The sequence below is a fragment of the Pelophylax lessonae genome (assembly GCF_965119305.1).
Source record: "Pelophylax lessonae genome assembly, chromosome: 3".
Lineage (NCBI taxonomy): Eukaryota > Metazoa > Chordata > Amphibia > Anura > Ranidae > Pelophylax > Pelophylax lessonae.
Window position 1 is genome coordinate 595,474,005 of NC_138770.1, and position 23,992 is coordinate 595,497,996.

The following is a 23,992-nucleotide window of genomic DNA, read 5'->3' on the forward strand; positions in this document are numbered from 1 at the left end:
AATGGCAGTTGAGTCTTTACATTATGCGTCAACACAATACCTACATAATCATCATGTGTGCCGGATATTGATTGATGAATATATTAGAGAAGCAATAATAAAAATTCAAATTATTTAGCTTGTGGGTGGGTGTTGTATGAATATGATGGCAGCATCTGACCCAGTGCACCTCAAGGTGTCACCTTAGCATTTAAGTAATGCAAACCCAATTACGAAAATCTCTTTAATATTTAAAATCCTTATTATGTAAGGATAATAATTTAAAGGATACCCATGCCTAGAGAATCGTAAAGGCTGCTCTAAATGCTAGTTGCTTAGTCATTGCCTGGGAAAATGCATGTAGTCAGCAAAGTCACAGTAAGGTAAGAACTGACTATTTAGTATACAGGGTTGATGATTTAGGACACATAAAATCCATTTGAAAATGCTAGTTGTCTGGCTGTCATGCTAATCTAAGATGTAAGCAATGGCAACACCAGTTTTCTCTCAGTAGAGTTTCCTTTGATATCATAATCGTATGTTGTTTATGATTATACCTGATAATATACAGTCGTGCTCATAAGTTTACATACCCTGGCAGAATTTATTTTACCGAGAATATGAATGATAACACAAAAACTTTTATTTCACTCATGGTTAGTGTTTGGCTGAAGCCATTTATTATCAATCAACTGTGTTTACTCTTTTTAAATCATAATGACAACAGAAACTACCCAAATGGCTCTGATCAAAATTTTACATACCCCAGTTCTTCATACCGTGTATTGCCGCCTTTAACACCAAGGACAGCTTGAAATCTTTTGTGGTATTTGTGGATGAGGCTCTTTATCTTCTCAGATGGTGAAGCTGCCCATTCTTTCTGGAAAAAAAGTCTACAGTTCCTGGAAGTTCTTGGGCTGTCTTGCATGAACTGCACATTTTAGATCTCCCCAGAGTGGCTCAATGATATTGAGGTCAGGAGACAGAGATGGCCACTCCAGAACCTTCACTTTATTCTGCTGTAGCCAATGACAGGTGGACTTGGCCTTGTGTTTAGGATCATTGTCATGTTGGAATGTCCAAGTACGTCCCATGCACAGCTTTCAGGCTGATGAATGTAAATTTTCCTCCAGTATTTTTTGATAACATACTGCTTTCATCTTGCCATCAATTCTGACCAAATTTCCTGTGCCTTTGTAGCTCACACATCCTTAAAACATCAGCGATCCACCTCCATGTTTCACAGTAGGAATGGTGTACCTTTCATCATAGCCCTTGTTGACTCCTCTCCAAGTGTAGCGTTTATGGTTGAGTCCAAAAAGCTCTATTTTGGTTTCATCACTCCAAATGACTTTGTGCCAGAAGGTTTGAGGCTTGTCTCTGTGCTGTTTGGCGTATTGTAAGTGGGATACTTTATGGCATTTGTGTAGTAATGGCTTTCTTCTGGCAACTCAACCATGCAGCCCATCTTTCTTCAAGTGCCTCCTTATTGCCCATCATGAAACAGCCACACCACATGTTTTCAGAGAGTCCTGTATTTCACCTGAAGTTATATGTGGGTTTTTCTTTGCATCCCGAACAATTTTCATGGCAATTGTGGCTGAAATCTTAGTTGGTCTACCTGACCCTAGTTTGATTTCAACAGAACCCCTCATTCTCCATTTCTTGATTAGAGTTTGAACACTGCTGATTGGCATTCTCAATTCCTTGGACATCTTTTTACATCCCTTTCCTATTTTATATAGTTGAACTACCTTTTCCCACAGATCCTTTGACAATTATTTTGCTTTCCCCATGACTCATAATCCAGAAACGTCAGTTCAGCACTGGATGAAAGATGCAAGGGTCTGCAGGAGTCCAGAAACTCATTGATCTTTTATACACACATACTAATTACAAGCAAACAGATCACAGGTGAGGATGGTTACCTTTAATAGCCATTCAAACCCCTTTGTGTCAACTTGTGTGCATGTTATCAGGGCAAAATCCCCAGGGTATGTAAACTTTTGATCAGGGTCATTTGGGTAGATTCTGTTGTCATTATGATTTAAAAAGAGTAAACACAGTTCATTAATAATAAATGGCTTCAGCCAAACACTAACCATGACTGAAAGAAAAGTTAATGTGTTATCATTCATATTCTTGGAAAAATGGCCAAGAAATCATAAATTCTGTAAACTTTTGAGCACAACTGTATGTTAAATATAATACATTAACTTTTTTTTTCATGTTAATTATTGCCAGCGGTGTGTATATATATCTATATATATATAGTATCTCATAAAAGTGAGTACACCCCTCACATTTTTGTAAATATTTTATTAAATCTTTTCATGTGACAACACTGAATACAATTACACTTTGCTACAATGTAAAGTAGTGAGTATACAGCATGTATAACAGTGTTAATTTGCTGTCCCCTCAAAATAACAACACACAGCCATTCACGTGTAAACCACTGGCAACAAAAGTGAGTACAGCCCTAAGTGCAAATGTCCAAACTGGGCCCAAAGTGTCAATGTTTTGTGTGGCCACAATTATTTTCCAGCACTGCCTTATCTCTCTTGGGCATGGAGCTCACCAGAGCTTTACAGGTTGCCACTGTCATCATTTACTCCTCCATGATGACATCATGGAGCTGGTGGATGTTAGAGACCTTGCGCTCCTCCACCTCCCATTTGAGAATGCTCCACAGATGCTCAATAGGGTTTAGGTCTGGAGACATGCTTGGCCATTCCATCACCTTTTACCCTTAGCTTCTTTAGCAAGGCAGTGGTCGTCTTGGAGGTGTGTTTGGGGTCGTTATGTTGAAATACTGCCCTGCGTCCCAGTCTCCGAAGGGAGGGGATCATGCTCTGCTTTAGTATGTCAGTACATGTTGACATTCATTATTCCCTCAGTGAACTGTAGCTCCCCAGTGCCGGCAGCACTCACGCAGCCCCAGACCATGACACTCCCTCCACCATGCTTGACTGTAGGCAAGACACACTTGTCTTTGTACTCCTCACCTTGTTGCCGCCATACATGCTTGACACCATCATGGTCTCATCAGACCACAGGACATGGTTCCACTAATCTATGTCCTTAGTCTGCTTGGCTTTAGCAAACTGTTTGCAGGTCTTCTTGTGCATCATCTTTAGAAGAGGCTTCCTTCTGGGATGACAGCCATGCAGACCAATTTGATGCAGTATGTGGCATATGGTCTGAGCACTGACAGGCGGACCACCCACCCCTTCAACCTCTTCAATGCTGGCAGTACTTATACGTCTATTTCCCAAAGGCAGTCTCTGGATATGATGCTGAACACATCCACTGAACTTCTTTGGTCGACGATTGCGAGGCCTGTTCTGAGTTTAACCTGTCCTGTTATATTGCTGTATGGTCTTGGCCACTGTGCTGCAGCTCAGTTTCAGGGTCTTGGCAATCCTCTAGCCTAGGCAATCTTTATGTAGAGCAACAATTCTTTTTTTCAGATCCTTAGAGAGTTCTTTGCCATGAGGTGCCATGTTGAACTTCCAGTGACCAGTATGAGAGAGTGAGAGCGATAACACCAAAGTTACCACACTGCTCCCCATTCACACCTGAGATCTTGTAACATTAACTTTTCACATGACACCAGGGAGGGAAAATGGATAATTGGGCCCAATTTGAACATTTTAACCTAGGGGTGTACTCACCTTTGTTGCCAGCAGTTTAGACATGAATGGCTGTGTGTTGAGTTATTTTGAGGGGACAGCAAATTTACACTGTTATACAAGCTGTACACTAACTACTTTACATTGTAGCAAAATGTAATTTCTTCAGTGTTGTCACATGAAAAGATATAATAAAATATTTACAAAAATGTGAGGGTTGTACTCACTTTTGTGAGATACTGTATATACACACACACATACTTCCTCTGCCTTGGAGAATTGCAAAACAACTTGTTTGAAGATTTCCAATACTTCCTTTTTTTAAAGAACTCCAGTACCACTTTTTTGAAGAAATAATCCCAGAGGTTGGGATTATGAGAAATAGTCCTTTCACAATAACTAATAGTGCCGAACAATGACTAATCGTGGGTTCATGAGAAATAAAGGCATGTGTTAGCAAGCAACATTTGAATGTGATTTCAAACTGTGCTTTTCTTTTTACTATGGGTGAATGAATACAGAACTTAATGGAGGAATTCACAAATACTGTATGTGCCTAGCAGGGAGCCAGTGACAATCAGGGCAGTCTGTGCTGCTGTGTAAAGCCAGCCATAGATTCTATTCACGCAAGCAAGGTGGATGTATAGCTGAAAGATGGCTACAGCGTGGCCGGCTATTTCTTGGAGGGCATCTATTGATGTCATCCCTTGCTTCTCCTTCTTGTGTGCAGCTGCCAGTGTCTGTGATGGCTGGGTCCTCAAAACCTAGCGCATCACGGATCAGGGTATAGGGGCAATCACAGTGGCCCTTAAGCAAGTGATTGCTCTGTCCAATGACTGAGCGATCCCTTTGTCAACCAGCCGGTGTCTTGTCTGATTCGACTCTCTCCTCTCATCACACTGATCAATACAGCGCGTGAGGAGAGGAGGGAGACAGCACAGCAACATGAGACGGCTGAATCCTTAGTGAGACGAGTCCCATCAAAGCCATGTCAGTGCCCATCAGGGCCATCACAGTGCCCATCAGTGCGATTCCCAATGCCCATCCGTGCCACATCAGAGCCATCCTAATGATCATCCATGCCATCACAGTGCTCATCCATGCCACATCAGTGCATCACAGTGCTCATCCGTGCCACATAAATGCCATCACAGTACTCATCCATGCCACATCAGTGTCCTCACAGTGCTCATCTTTGCCACATCAGAGCCTTTACAGTGCTCATCTATGCCACATCAGTGCCATCACAGTGCTCATCCGTGCCAAATCAGTGCCACATCAGTGCCCATCAGAGCCATCACAGTGCTCATCCGTGCCACATCAATGCCATCGCAGTGCTCATCTGGGATACATCAGTGCAATCACAGTGCCACAAGAATGCTCACCCGTGCCATCCCGGTGCTCATCCGTGCCATCACAGTGCCCATCTGTGCCACATCAGTGAAATCACAGTGCCCATCTGTGCCACATCAGTGCCATCACAGTGCTCATCTGTGCCACATCAGTGCCCATCAGAGCCATCACAGTGGCTCATCTGTGCCACAATGCTATTGCAGTGCTCATCTGTGATACATCAGTGCAATCACAGTGCCACATCAATGCCCATCTGTGCCATCCCAGTGCTCATCAGTGCAATCACAGTGCCCATCTGTGCCACCACAGTGCTCATCTGTGCCACATCAGAGCCTTTACAGTGCTCATCTGCGCCACATCAGTGCCATCACAGTGCTCATCCGTGCCACATCAGTGCCCATCAGAGCCATCACAGTGCTCATCCATGCCACATCAATGCCATCGCAGTGCTCATCTGTGATACATCAGTGCAATCACAGTGCCACATCAATGCCCACCCGTGCCATCCCATTGCTCATCCGTGCCATCACAGTGCCCATCTGTGCCACATCAGTGCCATCACAGTGCTCATCTGTGCCATATCAGTGCCATCACAGTGCCACATCAGTGCCATAACAGTGCTCCTCCATGTCACATCAGTGCCATCACAGTTCTCATCCATGCCACTACAGTGCCATCAGCAACCTACAGTGCCACTACAGTGCTCATCAGTGCCATACCAGTGCCCCTACAGTGCGATTAGTGCCCTACAGTGCCTCACAAAAGTGTAATAGGTAGTCAGGAAATTAGATGTGTGATTTATGTCCCTAGAACACCTGACGGTGCTCCTTGCATGTTGGGCCTCTGTATGTGGCCAGGCTGTGAAAAAGTCTCACACATGTGGTATCACAATACTGAGCTAGACCTGTAAGAGCTTGGGAGGGAGAAGAGCTCCAACGCCACCCTGACTTCTAAAAAGGCGAGCAGGAATGGCTGCGGCATCCCCAACACCTCCCAGAACCTGGACTCCAGACTCCTCTCTCCTCCAACATCCAGAGGAAAGGCTGACTGGGAGCCAGGAGGACGAACGGGAAGCGAAGGCTGCCAAGGAGCCACTGGAAGAAGCAGAGCAGTGAGAGCACCTCTGGATCAAGAAGGAGACTGGCCCCGCCTGCTGCTGGCCATCAGGTACAGGGCATCATACAAATACCTACCCTCACATAGAGCCTTCACAGGCAGGGGCAGAGTAGTGACTGCAGATAGGGACAGGGCTATGTCGCTCTTCTCCTCCCTACCTCCCCTCTCTTAGCCCCCACTCTCTCTCTCACCTTACCTCTCAGCCCCCCTCACACTCTCTCTCTCTCTTTCAACCCCCTTACCCCCTCTCTCTCTTCCCCCTCTCTCTCACGCCCCCCCTTTATCTCACCCCCTTTCCCTCTCTCAGCCCCCATCTCTCTCCCTCTCTCTCCCTCACTCCTTCTCACACACTCCACCCCTCTCTCTCTCACCTCCCCCTCTCTCTCTATCACCCCCTATCTTTCAGCCCCCCTCACCACTTCTCTTACACAGTTTAACCCTCTCTTTCTCAGCCTCCTTCTCACCCCCTCTTTCTCACACTCCACCCCTTTGTCCCTCAGCCCTCCTCTCTCTTTAACCCCCTCTCTCTGTACCCCTTCTCTCTTAGTCCCTCTCTCTTTCACTCCCCCCCTCTCTCCCTGCCCCCCTTTCTTTGTCACCCCCTCTCTCTCACTCCCCCCTCTCTCTCAGCCCCCTCCCTGTCTCTCAGCCCTCCCCTCTCTCTCACGCCCCTCTCTCTCAGCCCACCTGTGTCTCAGTCCCCCCTCTCTCAGCCCACCTGTCTCTCAGTCCTCCCCTCTCTCTTTCTCCCCCCCCCCTCTTTTTCCTGGGAACTGGGCTGGTTAACTCCTGGAGGGCGTGAAGGTGCTAATTCATTACCAATGTCATTAGTAAAGTGCAGCAAGAAGGGGTTAATGTTCTACCACTTGTCACTGGTGCAATAGTGACTGGTGACATTTATTTAACCTCTGCTGCATTAGTGGCACCAGTGTTAGTGTTAATTCCTTTATGAAGGGGTTAAAAAACACTGCCAGTGGCCACTAATGCAGCAAAAAAGGTTTAAATTAACTCTACCAATACCCACCAACAGGCAGGGATTAAAGTAGAATTTCCAGTTTAAACCTAACTAGCCTTAAAAATTCACCCATCCCCCCCTCTTTATGCCCATGCTGGCTAACCTGTGTAGAAAAGATGTACAGTATACACCTATTTCAGGCTGCTCAAGTCCAGGCACCTTATCCCGTGTGAGCCAGTGGTGTATGCTGGGGAGAGAAGGGAGCGCCAACAACATATGGGACATGGGAACCTATGGGTGATGTCACTGCTCCAAGCTTTACTGGCCATTGTCATGTGCTCTTTCCTCTCCCCTGCAGCCACCGCTGACTAACACAGGGGATCATGTGACCAGACCAGAGCGAGCTGAGAACAGGTAATTCCACAGGTTAGGGGGTGCAAATTACTTGCTTTTCCCTGGACACTGACAGCTCACTCTTGGCCACTGTGCCTTTTCCCAGTTTTGAGGGACAAGGACCTTAACACTGCTGTGCTCAGGCCTAGTGGAATCATTTTCGCAATATGGGCATGAGTGGGGCCTCATGTCTAAGTTTTTTTCCTTATGCCTTACAAAGTCTAGAGCCGCCTCTGCTGGTAGCAATGGCATGAATGGTAAATATGGGGTTGTAAACACTGAGATGTGCAAGCTGCAATTATTTTCTACCATAATCTGCAGGTTCCTTATGGTAACAGAATTTGACAAATGGCCTCATGTAAAAAAAGCATACTGATGCATGGGGCAAACAAGAGAAAATCAAAGGAAGCACACCAGTGTTGGGTCCCCTAGCACCCAAGGCAAAAAAAACAAAGTGAGCCCCCACCATGAGGGGTGAACTACATCAGCAGCATAGGTTGAAGGCCCTATCCTTTTTGCACTCCCTCTCCTGAAGTGTCCAAAGCAACTGCCTCTTGTCCTTCGATCAGCCCTGGAATGCACAATATATTTGCAAAGAAGATGTTCAAAATGTATGTCTGTTACCATTTTACATTCGGTGGCTTTTTAACACAAAGCAGTAGACAAAATCACAGCATGCCCCATCCTTTTAGAAAGCATACTTCACTAAATGTTAACTTTTAGCTAAAGCCTTTATTACCATTAGACCATCATTACCATTATTATCATTACCATCATTATCATCAGACCATACAGCCCCGCTAGCTGCTACATCCATTACCTATGAACAGTTTGCTTTTGTTTCTTTTTTTTTTCCTTATATGTATGAATGTACATATATTATTTTGTTAAATCATTTTTGAGGTTAACATAGTGCATCTTGTGCTATAAGAAAAATGAATGATAGATTAGACAGAATATCATAAACGGAAAATCACGCGGAGAGGTAACAGTAGGTTAGAGATAAGTGTCTTCTTTTCTGTGTCCATGGAATATCAGTCCATACATTATTATCTCTGAAGAGTCACATATATTGATTGTCTTATCTGAAGTTACATGGTGTATGAAAGAGAAGACATATGACCAACAAGTTTATAGATGTGTAAACCTGCCCTTATCACATGACGGAGAACAGGTATTTCCAGTTCCAAATCTAAACTCTGACTTTATTCTTGTAATGGGGATGACAGACTTAGAGATCTATATTTAGAAGAATGCGGACTATTGATGTTCAGATGTTTTATCTGTTAATCTGTTCTTTTTTTTTTTTTGGAATTAGGGAAGTAACAGTAAACACACTACATAGAAAAATTCAGGATCAACTCGTTTGGGAACTTTCCAGCAATGGCAAACTGTCATCCTAGAAATAAAGAGAACCCCGTCTACTCCCTAATGCCAAGAAAATAATTGTCTTCCTTGTAGTGTGAGCTTTACCTCTTTGCTCCATACTTTAAACAAATGCAGGTGCCAAAGGGCACAGAGACACAGGGGACCAAAGGTATTTAGCTACACAATGACAATAAAATTTGCACCGTGATAAACTTTAGATAAAGGATTATTGCCTTTTGCTCATTGAATTTATATATACCGCAGACGCTTGGCATATGTTACTGGGAAGGGAAGCTTTGACTAAGGTACCGGTAGTGTATGGAGTACAGTCATGTTAAGGCACTAGAGGCACACTTAAAGTGGTTGTAAACCCTCTCTTTGAACTTGTACCTATAGGTAAGCCTTTATTTAATAAGGCTTACCTATAGGTACTGTATAGGTACTGTAAATATCTCCTAAACTTGTACTGTTGACGCCATCGGCGCATGCACTTTGAAGGAACGGCCACCCGTGCCTTTCCTTCAGAGCCCTGTGCCGTGAACGGTGGCTCCCGCGCGAATATCAGATGGCCGGAGGACGCAAACCAGGAAGCAGGCCGGCCGAACATGTCGGCACTGCGGGGGCTTTGTTCTTAGGTAAGTATTTCATAATACGATGCATACTAGCTCATTATGCCTTTGTTTTTTTTTTCATTTTTGTGAGATGGGTTTACTTCCTCTTTAAAGTAGTATTAACTGTTCTGCCTGTCGGACTTCTATTCAGTATACTTGTGCTTATGTTGCTTAAAATAACATGTTGGGTTTTCTTGATTCACACAAGCTAGTTATATGCAGACACATGCTTTTGGCTTTGCACGCTAGGACAGGGGCACTTTAAAAAAAAAAAATTTGAATTATTTTAATTTATTTTTTATTTTTACACTATTGCTTTACATTTTTTATTTTTTGATCACTTTTATTGCTGTCACAAGGAATGTAAACATCCTTGTGACAGCAATTCGGATGTTACAGGTACTCTTTACAGGGGCGGATCCAGATTCAAGTCTCGGGAGGGGCACTGCCAGAAAATATGGTGTTGCTTACAGAACTGTTTTTACCGTATCATACAGACCTAACCTTGTTTAAAACAGGGACAGATTTAAAATGATGCCACTTCCTCTCTGCGCGGAGGAGGTAGGGAAGAATAGTGAGACCTGTTAACCATAATAATGAAAGTGTTAAGGCCAGCCACGAGAGAGGCGACAGTCTTAACACTTTTATCAACTTCACAGGAGATCTTTATGATTTCCCCGCGGGTCTCCTGATAAGCTAACAGTATAGCGCAGCTCTCCATCCGGGACTCCTTCCCTCCTCCATGCACTGTGGCAAAACTAAGGGGGAAGGCGGCTACAGTGCACCTCTCCATCTGGGACGCATGCTCCTACAGCAGGGGTGCCCAAACATTTGAGGAGAGGGAGCCGCTTTAGTGACTTGGTAACCGGTCGCGGGCCACAATGAGCAGAGCGGGCAGATGATATGTGCGTGTCCACTCAGCATATGCAGAGCATACACGACGGACAAAGCCCTATCTACTCTATGGGCCCTCGATCAGATCCGCCCAAACAGAAGGAGAAAGATCCCCTTCTGTTTGTTTAAGTGGATCGGATTGGAGATAGGCGGGTGTAAACAGACACAAGTCCGTTTACATCTGCCACTCTATAGAGGTGAATGGAGGGTCCAATTGGGTCCACCCGAAAAATTGACAGACGGACCCGATTAGACCACTTGTGTGAAAGGGACCTAAGGCTGCTTTCACACAGATGCACTGCGGTTTACCTGCACCTCAACTGACCTCAAACTTCACTTCTTCCTCAGGAAGGATTCCTGCAGGTATCACTTGCTGCTGCTGTCCCCCAGGCGGGTATGGCTGATGGCTGCGGCTGGCTGTCCTACAGGGCTGGTACTGCTGGTAGGTTCTGCTGGCTAGTACTGCTGGTGGGTACTGCTGGCTAGTACTGGTGGTGGGTACTGGTGGCGGGTACTGGTGGCGGGTACTGGTGGCTAGTACTGCTGGCAGATATTGCTGGCTGGTTCCTGACCCACCATTCCTGAGCATCAGTGTGACCGGAGTCGCAGTAGAGAGTAGAGCCAATGCTTCTTTTATCACTCCTGTCACAGGCAGAGTAAATTTGGTATCACTCTGCCTGTGACAGGAGCCAGAACTATACAGGAAGCATCGGCTCCATTCTTCACACTGATGCTCGGGGATGGTGGGTCGGTAACCAGTGTGACAGTCAGTGGGAAGAATGCTCCTTACTCTTGTAATCATTGGGAAGAATTACCCCCTTACAGATAGCCAAAAGGAACAATGGTGTCATTGGAAACTTACCTGAAAGGCAGAAATTGCTCAAGGAACCCCTAGCAACCTCAGGAGGAACCCTAGGGTTCCACAGAACTCTGGTTGAGAAACCCTGGTCTAGCCTGTAGAGGTCTGTGTGTCCCTCCATGGAAATGCCTCCCCAGACATCACTGACCCACCACCAAACTGGTCATGCTGAATGATGGTACAGGCAGCATAACGTTCTCCACGGCTTCTCCAGACCGCTTCACATCTGTCACGTGCTCAGGGTGAATCTGCTCTCATCTGTGAAAAGCACAGGGTGCCAGTGGCAGACCTGCCAATTCTGGTGTTCAATGGAAAATGCCAATCAAGCTCCACAGTGCCGGGCAGTGAGGACGCTGGGCCTTTAGGCCACCCCATGAAGTCTGTTTCTGATTGTTTGGTCAGAGACATTTACACCAGTGGCCTGTTGGAGGTAATTTTGTAGGGCTCTGGCAGTGCTCATCCTGTTCCTCCTTACACAGATACCGGTCCTGCTGATGGGTTATGGACCTTCTACGGCCCTGTATAGTTCTCATAGCGTAACTGCCTGTCTCCTGGAATCTCCTGTATGCTCTTAAGACTGTGCTGGGAGACACAGCAAACCTTCTGGTTATGGCACTTATTGATGTGCCATCGTGGAGGAGTTGGACTGCCTGTGCAACCTTTATAGGGTCCAAGTATCGCCTCATGCTACCAGTAGTAACACTGACCCTAGCCAAATGCAAAATTAGTGAAAAACAGTCAGAAAAGATGAGTAGGGAAAAAAATGTCAGTGGTCTCCACCTGTAAAACCGTTCCTGTTTGGAAGGTCATCTCATTGTTGCCCCATCTAGTGCACCTGTTGTTAATTTCATCAACACCAAACATCTGAAACTGATTAGCAACCCCCTCTGCTACTTAACTGACCAGATTAATATCCCAGGAGTTTAATTGACTCGATGCTATACTCTGATTAAAAAGTGTTCCTTTAATTTTTTGAGCAGTATACACATATATATATATCATTATAAACTATATATGTACAGTATATATATATATATATATATATATATATATATATATACTGTACATATATAATTTATAATGATTTAAACATAAGCATTGTGATAACAATACAAGCAATAGTTATTTTTTACAATCCAATAAAATTTTGCTTGAAAAAAAATCTCCTTTTATATGCTGCCTGTCTGCTGGCCATCTCCTTCCACAACTTCCTGGTTTCTCTGCATGCTTTGCAGCTTCTCCTCTGCTGTTGACTTTCAATTTCTAAGGACTATATATCCCATGGTACCTTGCTGTCTACAAGCAGTTATTCATGTACTGATTTTGCCTCCAGAAACTCCTCCTCTCAGCACCTCTGTAGTTTAGAAGGCAGGCTCTGCGAAATGTGGGTCTCAGCAGTTCTTATACATAGATCATAGTGAATACGTGTCACAGATTTAAAGAAAGCAGTGTTGCCAACCCCCAGCTGCATTTTTTACTGACAAAACATCAGAGATGTAAAGTAACTAAGTAGAACTACTTCACTACTGTACTTAAGTACCGAAAGGCGGTATCTGTACTTTCCTAGAGTAGAATTTTTTTCTCCTACTTCCACTTTTACTTCACTACATTTTTTCGATGATTTCAATACTTCTACTCCAATATATTTTTTTTGTGCTGCATAGTTACTCGTTACTATTATAAAAATTGCCACTGCCAGAACAGTAGATGGCAGGTTTCATGAAGCTCAAAACATGTGTATTATCAGCGCATACGAAAATAAATGCTACTGTATGTATAAATAAAAACTGCATTTGAAATAGTAAGAAACAATATGATGTTCAAACTTTTGACTTCTTTCTTTAATAACTACATAACACTTTCAGTACTTGAGTAGCAATTTTTTTTTCAAAACTACTGGTACTTTTACTTTCAGTACTTGAGTAGCAAAATTTAAAAAAAAATTACTTGCAATACTTAAGTACAAAAAATGTTGAATACTTTAGTACTTCTACTCAAGTCACTTTTTGATTGAGCACTTCCACTTCTACTCAAGTCACTTTTTGATCGAGCACTTGTACTTTTACTCAAGTATGGGTTTAGAGTACTTTATACAACTCTGCAAAACATGGAAAATTTACTGACTGAGCACATTTATTCACTGACAACCTGAAAAATGACAGAACTCGTACCAAAAACTAAGGCTACCGATATATAAACAGATATATAAACAGTATAAACACGATATGGAAACACTGACAATACCCATAACAAGTAATTTGCCTGGTTTGCACTTTAAAAGTCAACACAGCATGACAAATTATCAGCCCCCGATATTTACAGACAGTTGTATTTTACTGAAGATTGGCAACCCTGAAAGAAAGTAACTGTGTGACAAATGCCTACTCACAGGGTATAGTGAATACATGTCACAGAATTTAAGAAAATAAATATGTGGGCATCTTTACAAATTAAGTTTGCAAACTATAAGATCATTCAGATTCATAGGAATGAGCAAGAAGTAATTGAAATACAACGTGGAAATGATTAAGGTATATGATGTTACATTTTAACCATAGATACACTTAAATAGTATAGTAGGACTTTAACCAGTTGCTGACCATCTGCCACAGTTTTACTGCAGCAAGGTGGCTTGGCTGCGTGAAATTACGCAACTGTACGTCAGTTGCGCACAGGGCTAGGGGGCACGCGTGCATGCCATCCCTGCGATGTGCTGATTCGGTTTAGAACCAATTAGTCATCAGGTTCAGGCCAATGATTTTTGGCCTGGACCTAGTGATCGGTTCTAACCAATTGTAGAATGTCCTATACCTGTGTTATATAAACACAGGCACAGGAAATGATGCAATCTTCTCTCCTGGAGCCCTTTTTGGTTCCAACGTGAGAGAAGAGAGCATCAATTGTGAGTACACAAGCACTACACTGACACCAGTACACATAGGCACATATGTAACCCCCTGATCCCCCCCCCCCAGTTAATTATATCCCTCCCTGTCACAGTGTCACTATATACAGTATACAGATAATTCACTGATCACTGTATTAGTGTCATTTGTGAGTTCAGTTAGTGTGAGAGACAGTTAGTGGTAGTTAGTGTCTGTCCCAGATAGGTTTAGGGTACCTGCCATACATCCCCTAATAAAGATTTAACCCCCTGATCACCCCCAGTTAACCTCTTCATTGCCCTGTCACAGCATCTATTATAGTGTGCAAATCTTTTTTCTGATCACTTTTGACCCTGGATATGACCGGCTCCACAAAATTCAGCCTCTCGTAAATCACTTCAACAAAAAGTTTGCAGCCTTAAATTTTCTGGCAGCCTTGCTTTCAAACAGTTTCTCCCCAGCAAGTGTGCCAGATATGGGGTCAAGATGTATAAGCACTGTGACAGGGCAACAGGCTATACATGTAGTTTCTGGATTTACGAGGGAAAAGATAGCAATGTGGAGCCCCCCAACTGCCCAGTCTACATGGGGAGTAGCATTGGGGAAAGATTGTTTCAGACTTGGTGTCACCCTTATTCTGAAAGGGGTAACATTTATACATGGACAATTATTACACAAGCGTTCCAATTTTTAGTTACCTTTTTGATTCTGGAATTGGCGCATGTGGCACTGTCCGATCTAATCGCCAGGGCTTCCCCCAATGGCTTGTAGATTCCTGACTTAGACGGGGGGGAGAGAGCCTGCTTGAAGTGTAATAAATTGCTTGCAGTAAAGTGGAGGGACACACGTAATGTTTTTGTTCTGTCCTCCATTCACGCAGATACGACCAGTCCAAATTGCAACGGTGACTGATGTTGTTGACAAGCCCCTCTGTGTCCACGAATACAACCTTAACATGGGAGGGGTGGACTTCAATGACCAGATGATGGCGCAATACTTAATTGCCTGTAAGGCCAGACGCTGGTACAAAAAAATGTCTGTATACTTATTCCAATTGGCTCTGCTGAACGCTTATGTGCTATACAAAGCGTCAGGAAGAAGTGGATCCTTCCTAAAATTCAAGGAAGAGATCATCACAGCCCTTCTGTATCCAGAAAGTGCTGTGGCCCAAATTCACAATCCAGATGCAGTGAGCCGGCTGCATGGGAGGCATTTTCTAGATATCCTCCCTAGTACTCCTACCCAAAGAGCACCTTAAAGAAGATGTTGTGTCTCGCTTTTTTTGCCCCTTCTGTCCTGGCCAACCTGGTCTTTGCATCAGGGACTGTTTCCGTCACTACCACACACTAGTAGAGTATTAGTGTAGGGTACAGCATGGCACAGTCTAGACTAGTCTAAAAAGTGTAAAAAAAGTTCCAAAACCCCCAAATAAAAAAAATTAAAAAAATTTAAAAATAAGAAAGCCAAAAATATTTGTCATTTTATTGAGTTCATTTTCTGTTCTTACTTACTGTACTTTATAATATACTGCTATACTGTAATGTTTTATTGTTAATGTTTTTCATTGTTAACCATAGTTTGCTTTGCAGATACCACAATTCTACTGTACTGTATACTATTATAATATAATGTTTTATTGTTGCTGTGTTTTTCATTGTTAACCATAGTTTTCTTTGCAGATACCACTGTTCTACTGTTTTACTGCACTGTATACTATTATACAGTTTTATTGTTACTATGTGTTATTGTTAACCATTGTTTGCTTTGCAGGTACGTCCATCAGCTGCAGCACTGATTTGTTTATTCTGACAGCAACAGCGTTTGCTCTCAGCATATAAATAAATCAATGATTGCAGCGCTGTAGGAGATGATTTCATCACCACAAAAAAAAAAAAAGAGCGTATATGGCAAAGCATAGGGGATGGGGTGGACACAGAGGGCAGATATCCCCTATGATTTGCCATATATTTTTTTAACACTTTTCTTGGCAGAGATAGAGCTGATTGGAGACCAGAATGGCTCCAATCATCTCTATAGCTTAAGATACCGGAAGCTTCGAGCATTTCATGACTTCAGTTTTGCCAGATATAAACAGGGCCATTGGGAAATTGGGAAAGCATCTTATCACATCAATCTTGGTGTTATACTGTGAAACTGTGATAACTGTGATGTCATTTCACATATACCCATGGCAAGTGTGAGCAATATATCATTTAAGTGCCAACTTTGTGTAAAAAAATAAATAAATAAAAAAGTAATGTTACCAAAACTTGTGGAAAAATATAAAATATTCCATGGGCTCAACATACCCCTCAGCAAATAGCTTAGGGTGTCCACTTTCCAAAAAGGGGTAATTTGGGGGAGGGGGGGGGGGTTGTACTGCCCTGCCATTTTAGCACTTCAAGAAATGAGATAGGCAGTCAGAAAGTAAAAGCTGCATGAATTCCAGTATTTACACTATAGTTTGTAGACGCTATAACTTTTGCACAGACCAATAAATATACGCTTATTGAATTTTTTTTTTTTTTATCAAAGCCATGTAGCTAAACACATTTTGGCATAAATGTATGACAAAAATTTAGTTCATTGGATATTTTTTATAAGAAAATGTAGAAAATGCAATTTTTTTTTCAAAATGTTTGGTCTCTTTTAGTTTATATTGCAAAAAAAAAACAAAAAACGCAGAGGTGATCAAATACCACCAAAAGAACGCTCTATTTGTGGGAAAAAAGGAAATAAATTTTGTTTAGGTACAGCATTGCATGACTGCTCAATTACCAGTAAAAATTATGTAGTGTCAAATTGCAAAATATTTGCACAAAAATTGCAAAAAATGGCCTGGTCATTAAGGGGGTAAAACCTTCCGGTCCAAAAGTGGTTAATAGTATATGAGTAATAGCATAGGAATAAAAAATGTTATTAGAGTGAATATAATACAAGTATTATTAATAATAATATTAACAACAACAACAGCTCAATAGGAGTATTCATTGAAAAAATATGTAAGGCATTTTTCTATGCTGAGCATGTTAATGCATCATAAAGTCATGCTATGGACTACACAGGCATTGAAATGCTGCTTTGCTCTCTATGCTGCTTGTAATTACTGCAATTCATCTGCCAGAGCTGTGCATTATTCGAAGGTGCCAAAGGTACATTTTACAGCCAAAAAGTGCTATTACTCCATTTTGTAGTAATCTTTTGCTGAGAAAAAGATCAATAAAATGTTTAACCACTTCATTTCTGACAGGTATCTCACTCTTTATTCCTACAGTTTCAATATAGAACCATGGTAAATGCAACACTCTCTAGCCCTTTTGTATAATGATTTTCGGGAGAACTTGTGTCTGGTGGGACACAGAGCTTTCCCAAAATTTGGACTGCCATCTTAGACACAGGGTGGCTATATAGAGCCCCTGCTGGGCCTCGTAGGGAGTGTGAGATTGAAATAGAGACATGCTGGCTAGAAAAATGCAGGCTTTGTGCAGGGAAATGTTCCTAGGAAGCAGGGACAGGATAGAGACAGTACAGATTACCCCTGGAGGTTTCTGTGAATTTGGGGGAAGGACCCTGTTGCTTAGTCTGCATTTAGATTAGTGCTTGTTTGTGGCCTACAGCACTGTCATAGCACCCTATTATGGGGGCACTTTGGGGTTGATTTACTAAAACTGGAGAGTGCAAAATCTGATTCAGCTCTGAATAGAAACCAATCAGCTTCCATTTTTTTTTCAAAGCTAAATTGGACAAGCTGAAGTTTAAAGCTGATTGGCTACCATGCACAGCTGCACCAAATTTTGCACACCCCAGTGTCAGTAAATTAACCCCTTTATGTCAATCAAGCAGACCTACTTAGCAGAAAATTCAGCCTGTAAATTCTGCATATTTGTATTACCTTGTTTATTTTTGCAGCTGTAATTTGTACATACAACTACTTGGGGCTATTACCAAATTCCTGTATTTTTTATTAGTCATTACATAAAACCAGAAAATTGCCAGAAGACTTTGTTTTACCTGGTCCCTTTAAATCCTCGCCAACCAGTTAGCCCCTCCCATAGATAAGTAGATAGATAAAAAGTTAGAGAGATAAGATAGATCCATGCAGGGAAGAGTAAACTTTATGATGCTCACAACTCTCCCATGGTTTATAAAATTCAACTGGAATCAGCCAGCACACGCCGTCTTAACTTCTTGCACTTTGCGTGCCTAGGTGTCAGACAGAAAATTACCCAACATACCTTGGATATCACAGACCAGAAGAACGATTGGAGATACCACTTCTAATCTGACCAATGCCAAGATCTACTGTATGTGACAGTGAGAAAGGGTCGAAGCACCTGTCCAATCAATATGCTATATAAATGGGCCCCCAAATCCCAGAAAGTCCTTGTGCAGATCAGTAAAATGTACCAGTGTCTATGTAGTAAAGGGCCTACCTAAACAATCCATTCAAATTATATCCAGTCGGGTAGCACCACATACTACATCATTAGGCCTCATTCATATAGGCATTTAGCCCTGTGAAGCAACTAGAACCATTTGGTTACTGTTTTTTTTTTTTCACAGCTAAAAGGGCAGGCAGCCCATAGAATGTCTATAAGAGCTCAACAGCTCTGAATGAGGTATGAAGAGATGAGGGTACAAACCCCAACACAGAGCCTGTGCATCCATCTCTGTGCTCCTGTCCCTGCGTACTTGTTGAACTCACCTGTGTAGCTGAGTCCATACAGCTGATGTATGTCCTCCCATACTCTATGGACTGCCTATACGTAGATCAGTGGTGCAAAAGAATAAAAACAGCTCTGGATGGGAGTGAGTGCCAGTGTGAATGAGCGCCGATGAATAAATTATTCTTGACAAGTAAAACCTTAGACTACCCTTGGGCAAATTCACTGACTACCAGCTTCTGAATTTACCAAAGAAAAAAAGCCTGGGATTCAGGTAGAGTCTTTTAGAGCTAGTTTACACTAGCAGTGCCCTCTGAATGGCAATCCACAATGGATTGATTTTAAGAGGGTATTTAGCAGGCAGTGAGGAAGCATTATGTTGCCTGTTTTAAACCCAAAAACCAGCACTACTGCACTGGCTGAATTTAATTAAATGGGTCGCGTTCGTTGGGTGGTACTGCCTTCCGAGCGTGATAGGAGGAAAATTTATTTGGCACAGTGATGCCTTTGCAGATTAAAGGGGAGTGGTTGGGGGGGGGGGGGGGGTAGAAAAAACACAGCTCTATTACGTGTTTTATACCACACCCCTAACTGCAAGTGTAAACGAGGCCTGGAGTGTAAGGTGAGAGTAGCTACTCGGAGAGGCACAAACAGGTTTACATATAGAGTAGTATTGCTTAGGGCAAGAGGACTAGGGCAGCAGAAACCTCACAACAGCATAGATGTCCTGGCGTCGACACAATACAGGTTTAGGGGATGCAAGTAAGTGAGTTTAATGTTGGAGTAAAGTCAACAAACAAAAGAAGAAAAAGGGCACAAAGTTCAAGGATATGTTAAAACCATTGTATAATTGTGAAGCGTTACTGAATCTTCAAGAGTTGTGTCTCTGCATCCTCACAGGACTTCAATATTATGGATGCCATGGTAAACATAAAACGTATACATCCAGGGGACTAGATCGCCCAATAGAGGAAGGATGATAAAATGTTAAGGAAGGAAGACTCTCCAAACCATACACTAACTGATGCTGAGGTGGTTTGTTAGGCTACAGTACTCCATAACGTGTGACCAATCAAGGAGTGGAAGTGGTGCAGGACTGTCAGGGAGAGGTGGATGGTGCGGCAACCGCCGGTTAGGCTCTGGATGCTAGTGGTGCTGATGCACTCTCATAAAACTGGAAATGTCACTGCCACTACTCCGAAAAGTTTAGGGATGATGAGTAGTGTGTAAGGGTAGATGGTTGGTTGGTCATCACATCCTCCATGTTTCCCTCCTCGTTGGGCACCAAGCAAGGATCACATGAGAGGCCTACCCCGGGGTGGGTTCTTCTGGGCTACGCTAGGCACTTTGTACAGGGTCACTTTACTACAAATGGGATATATTTGCTTCGTGTTGTCTTCATCAATGCCCCAAGACAAGGCTGAGGCAGCCATAGGGAAATACTCTACCTTAAGACGAGCCTCTGCTTTTAGAGATACATGTACGCCATGCACACTGGCACTGCAACTGTTCTTCAGTTAACTCTCAGTTCCCCGTGACAGTGTGCACCTTCTCTGTATTCTGCATTTAGAAGGAAATACTTTAGGGTGAACCCCAGGTTCAGATGACTCTACATCCTGATGGTGATAGATGGCCTCCTTCTGCTCCTCGTCGGTGCCATTCTCCATCTCCCTGCCTTACAAGTACTCGATCTCTCTATTATGCAAGGGGAAACCTTCTCTCTGAGGCTCTCGTTAGGGGCAAGCTCTGAGCTCTCCGTCCATGGACAGAACCTTCCAGGGGTTCTCTCAACCAGACCACTGACCCATATTTATATATCACAGGTCCAGACCCAGAGCAGAACCCGCCAAAAAGACCAAAGAACCAGGAAGACATTAACTCCTACCCTCCAGGCGGGGACAGCACCTATCTAACTATATCAACATGCTTACATTTGCCTACTCGTCTCCAGTACAATGCGTTTCAAGGCATACACCTCTTTGTCAAGCCCTGGAGTGGAGACAAGGAGAGAGAAATTAAATAGAGCAGGACCTTACTGGGAGTGGAAAGATTGAAAAAGACTGTGAAGCCACCTACAACACCACAGCACCACCCATATACAAAATACAACAGCAGCAAGATAACTGCATACTGTAAAAAGGTTTCCATGAATTAAACCATATCTGTTCATATATGAAATAAATTATATTTTGTAAAACAATATTTTATGTTATGTATGTATATCTTAAAAAACAAACATTAATTAATACTTTAACAAATAAGGTCATGAACATTTTTAAAAAATCATGCAATGACATAAAATCATATAATCAATTATTGCAAACACAATGAACTAAAAAAACAAACAAAACCTCATAGAACATATTTAGTGTATGTAGATTTTTTCTGTTTGTAACTTATAGCATTATATATATGCATATGAGTATGGATTTACCACTAATTGTGCAAAATAAATATGATAAAAATGTGAGAAAACTATGTGTATACATATGCGACCCCCCCCCCTGAGAAAAACTCAATATGTACTAAAAAAATGGTCTAACTGAATAAAATGTGTAAATAGATGATAGATAAAACAATAAGAAAAGTGATCAGAAATAAGGACGTAGCCCCAGCAACATCCATGGGTCAATAAATACTGAGAAACCAAGTTTTTATACAGTACGTATATATATCCAGATCCTCATTCAGCCTGTTGGGTGTCGGAGTACCCAATTTGTAAATCTAGAATGTTTCTCGTCTGAGAAACTTTTCGTTCGTAGTCAAACTGTTGGGTATTACTTTGATGGCAAACACCTTCAAATCCTTGGTATTTTTGTTGTGTTGGTGCAGGAAATGTTGGGGAATGCTGTGCGTGGAACCCCTTTTATAAATCTACCCTGTTCCTTGATTATTTTCCGTAAGGTGTGTTTGGTACATCGCACATACAGCAACTTGCAGGAGCATTGAAAACCATATATAACAGATTCACTAGAACAGGTGATAAATTATCTAATTGGATATATGCATCCCCCAGAGTCGTCAAATGTGGTTTGTCTGTGTGAAAGAAGTTGACATATAAGGCAATTACGCTTATTGCATTTAAAAATGCCTACTCTGTTCTCAAAAAAAGAATGTATATGGATTTTCTTATATTCGCCTAGCAATTTGCTAGAGGCAACAGTATCCTTTAGGCCTATGTTGAAGTTCTTTGAGGACACAGAAATACATCTCTTGAAGATGCATTAAAGCAGTGGGGGGCCACAAGTGTGGTCCCAAACATCACCAAAGGACCACTCAATAAAATGAATTATCATATACAGCAGACACACAACACAATATAGTCAAAAACTATGGGCATGATGTACGAGATGGTCAGAGACTGTGGACATCATAAAGGAGATAGTCAGAGATTGCGGACATTATCAAAGAAATGGTCAGTGACTGTGAACCTGCTGCAGGAGACTATCAGAAACTGAACATGCAATAGAAATTGTTGGAGACTGGGGACATGCTTTAGGAGAAAAAGATTAAAGACATATTACACTGGGCTGCTAGAAATCACCACTATAACAGGGCAATAGGGGAATACAGATTAGTGTCTGCAGGGGCCCAGAAGGATGCACAAAATGTGTCAAAGGGCCACATGTGGCCAGTGGTGTATTTAGGTTTTGTGCTGCCCTAGGCTGGACTAAACTCCTGCTCCCCCTAATTTAACTACGACCCACCCCTTCCTGTCAAGGCCACACCCTTCCTGTTTAACACCCACCCTCTCATCTGGAAACCACACCCCTTCCTCTTTAGGCTCCGCCTCCTCCACTGTACATTAAAAGTGGGTACAAAGTGCCTACTTGCATTTTTTGTTGTTTTGTATGGGTATGTTGGTTCGTGGGAGCTCTCCTGAGGGCAAGCACATGCTCCTGGGGGCCCCCACTAGGCAGCGGGGATGCAAATCCATGGGGCCAGCGGCCGCAATTGCTGCCGGGCACCCGCGATCGTTCCCCGCTGAGAGAGAAGGACGGTCAGCTGTTGTAAACACAGCTGACCGCTGTTCTCTCTGAAATGATCACAGAGCACTTCTCCTATTTAGAGTCACAGGTCTCTGTGTTCATTTCACAAACCCCTCCCCCATACAGTTAGAAAACACCCCCTAGGCTCACACCTAACCCTTTTATAACCTCTGGGTTAACCCCTTCCCTGCCTGCCAGTGTCATTATTACAGTACCAGTGCATATTTGTAGCACTGATTACTGTAGTAATGTCACTGGTCCCCCCAAAAATGTCAGGTAGGGGTCCGATCTGTCCACTGTAATGTCGCAGTCCTGCTAAAAATCGCAGATTGCAGCCATTACTAGTAAAATAAATAAAAATGACAAATGTTTCCCCTAGTTTGTAGACGCGAAAAGTTTTGCACAAACCAATCAAAATACGCTTATTGGTATTTATTTTACCAAAAATATGTAGCAAAATACAAATTGGCCTAAAAGGGTGAAAATTTTTGATTTTTAAATTTTTTTGGGAATGTTATATATCAGAATGTGAGAAACAATATTTTTTTTTCCAAATTGTTGCTCTTTTTTTGTTTATATGGTACAGGAGATGCAGTGCTGCGGGCATGGTACAGGAGATGCAGGTATGTGGGCAGCATGGTACAGGAGATGGAGGAATGTGGGCAGCATGGTACAGGAGATGCAGTGCTGTGGGCATGGTACAGGAGATGCAGTGCTGCGGGCATGGTACAGGAGATGCAGGTATGTGGGCAGCATGGTACAGGAGATGCAGGTATGTGGGCAGCATAGTACAGGAGATGCAGGAATGTGGTCAACATGGTACAGGAGATGCAGGTATGTGGGCAGCATGGTACAGGAGATGCAGGTATGTGGGCAGCATAGTACAGGAGATGCAGGAATGTGGTCAACATGGTACAGGAGATGCAGGTATGTGGGAAGCATGGTACAGGAGATGCAGGAATGTGGGCAGCATGGTACAGGAGATGCAGTGCTGCGGCCATGGTACAGGAGAATCTCCTGTACCATGCCCGCAACACCTGCATCTGCTGCTGAGGAGTCTCACTTACCTTGAGGCGCCTTACATTACATCACCGCGTATGCGCCTCCTGCCCGGAAATAACCAAACGTGCACGGGCTTTCATGAGCAGCGGCGCATGAAAGAATTCTTGGGAACCTCCACGAAGGGAGGGTGTTCCCTCTGCCTACTGGAGCCCTGTTTGTTTTCTGGGCTGCTTTAATACAGCCCTTTGGACTTTTTGCTGCAATTTTCTTTCTCCACTTTGACTGCACC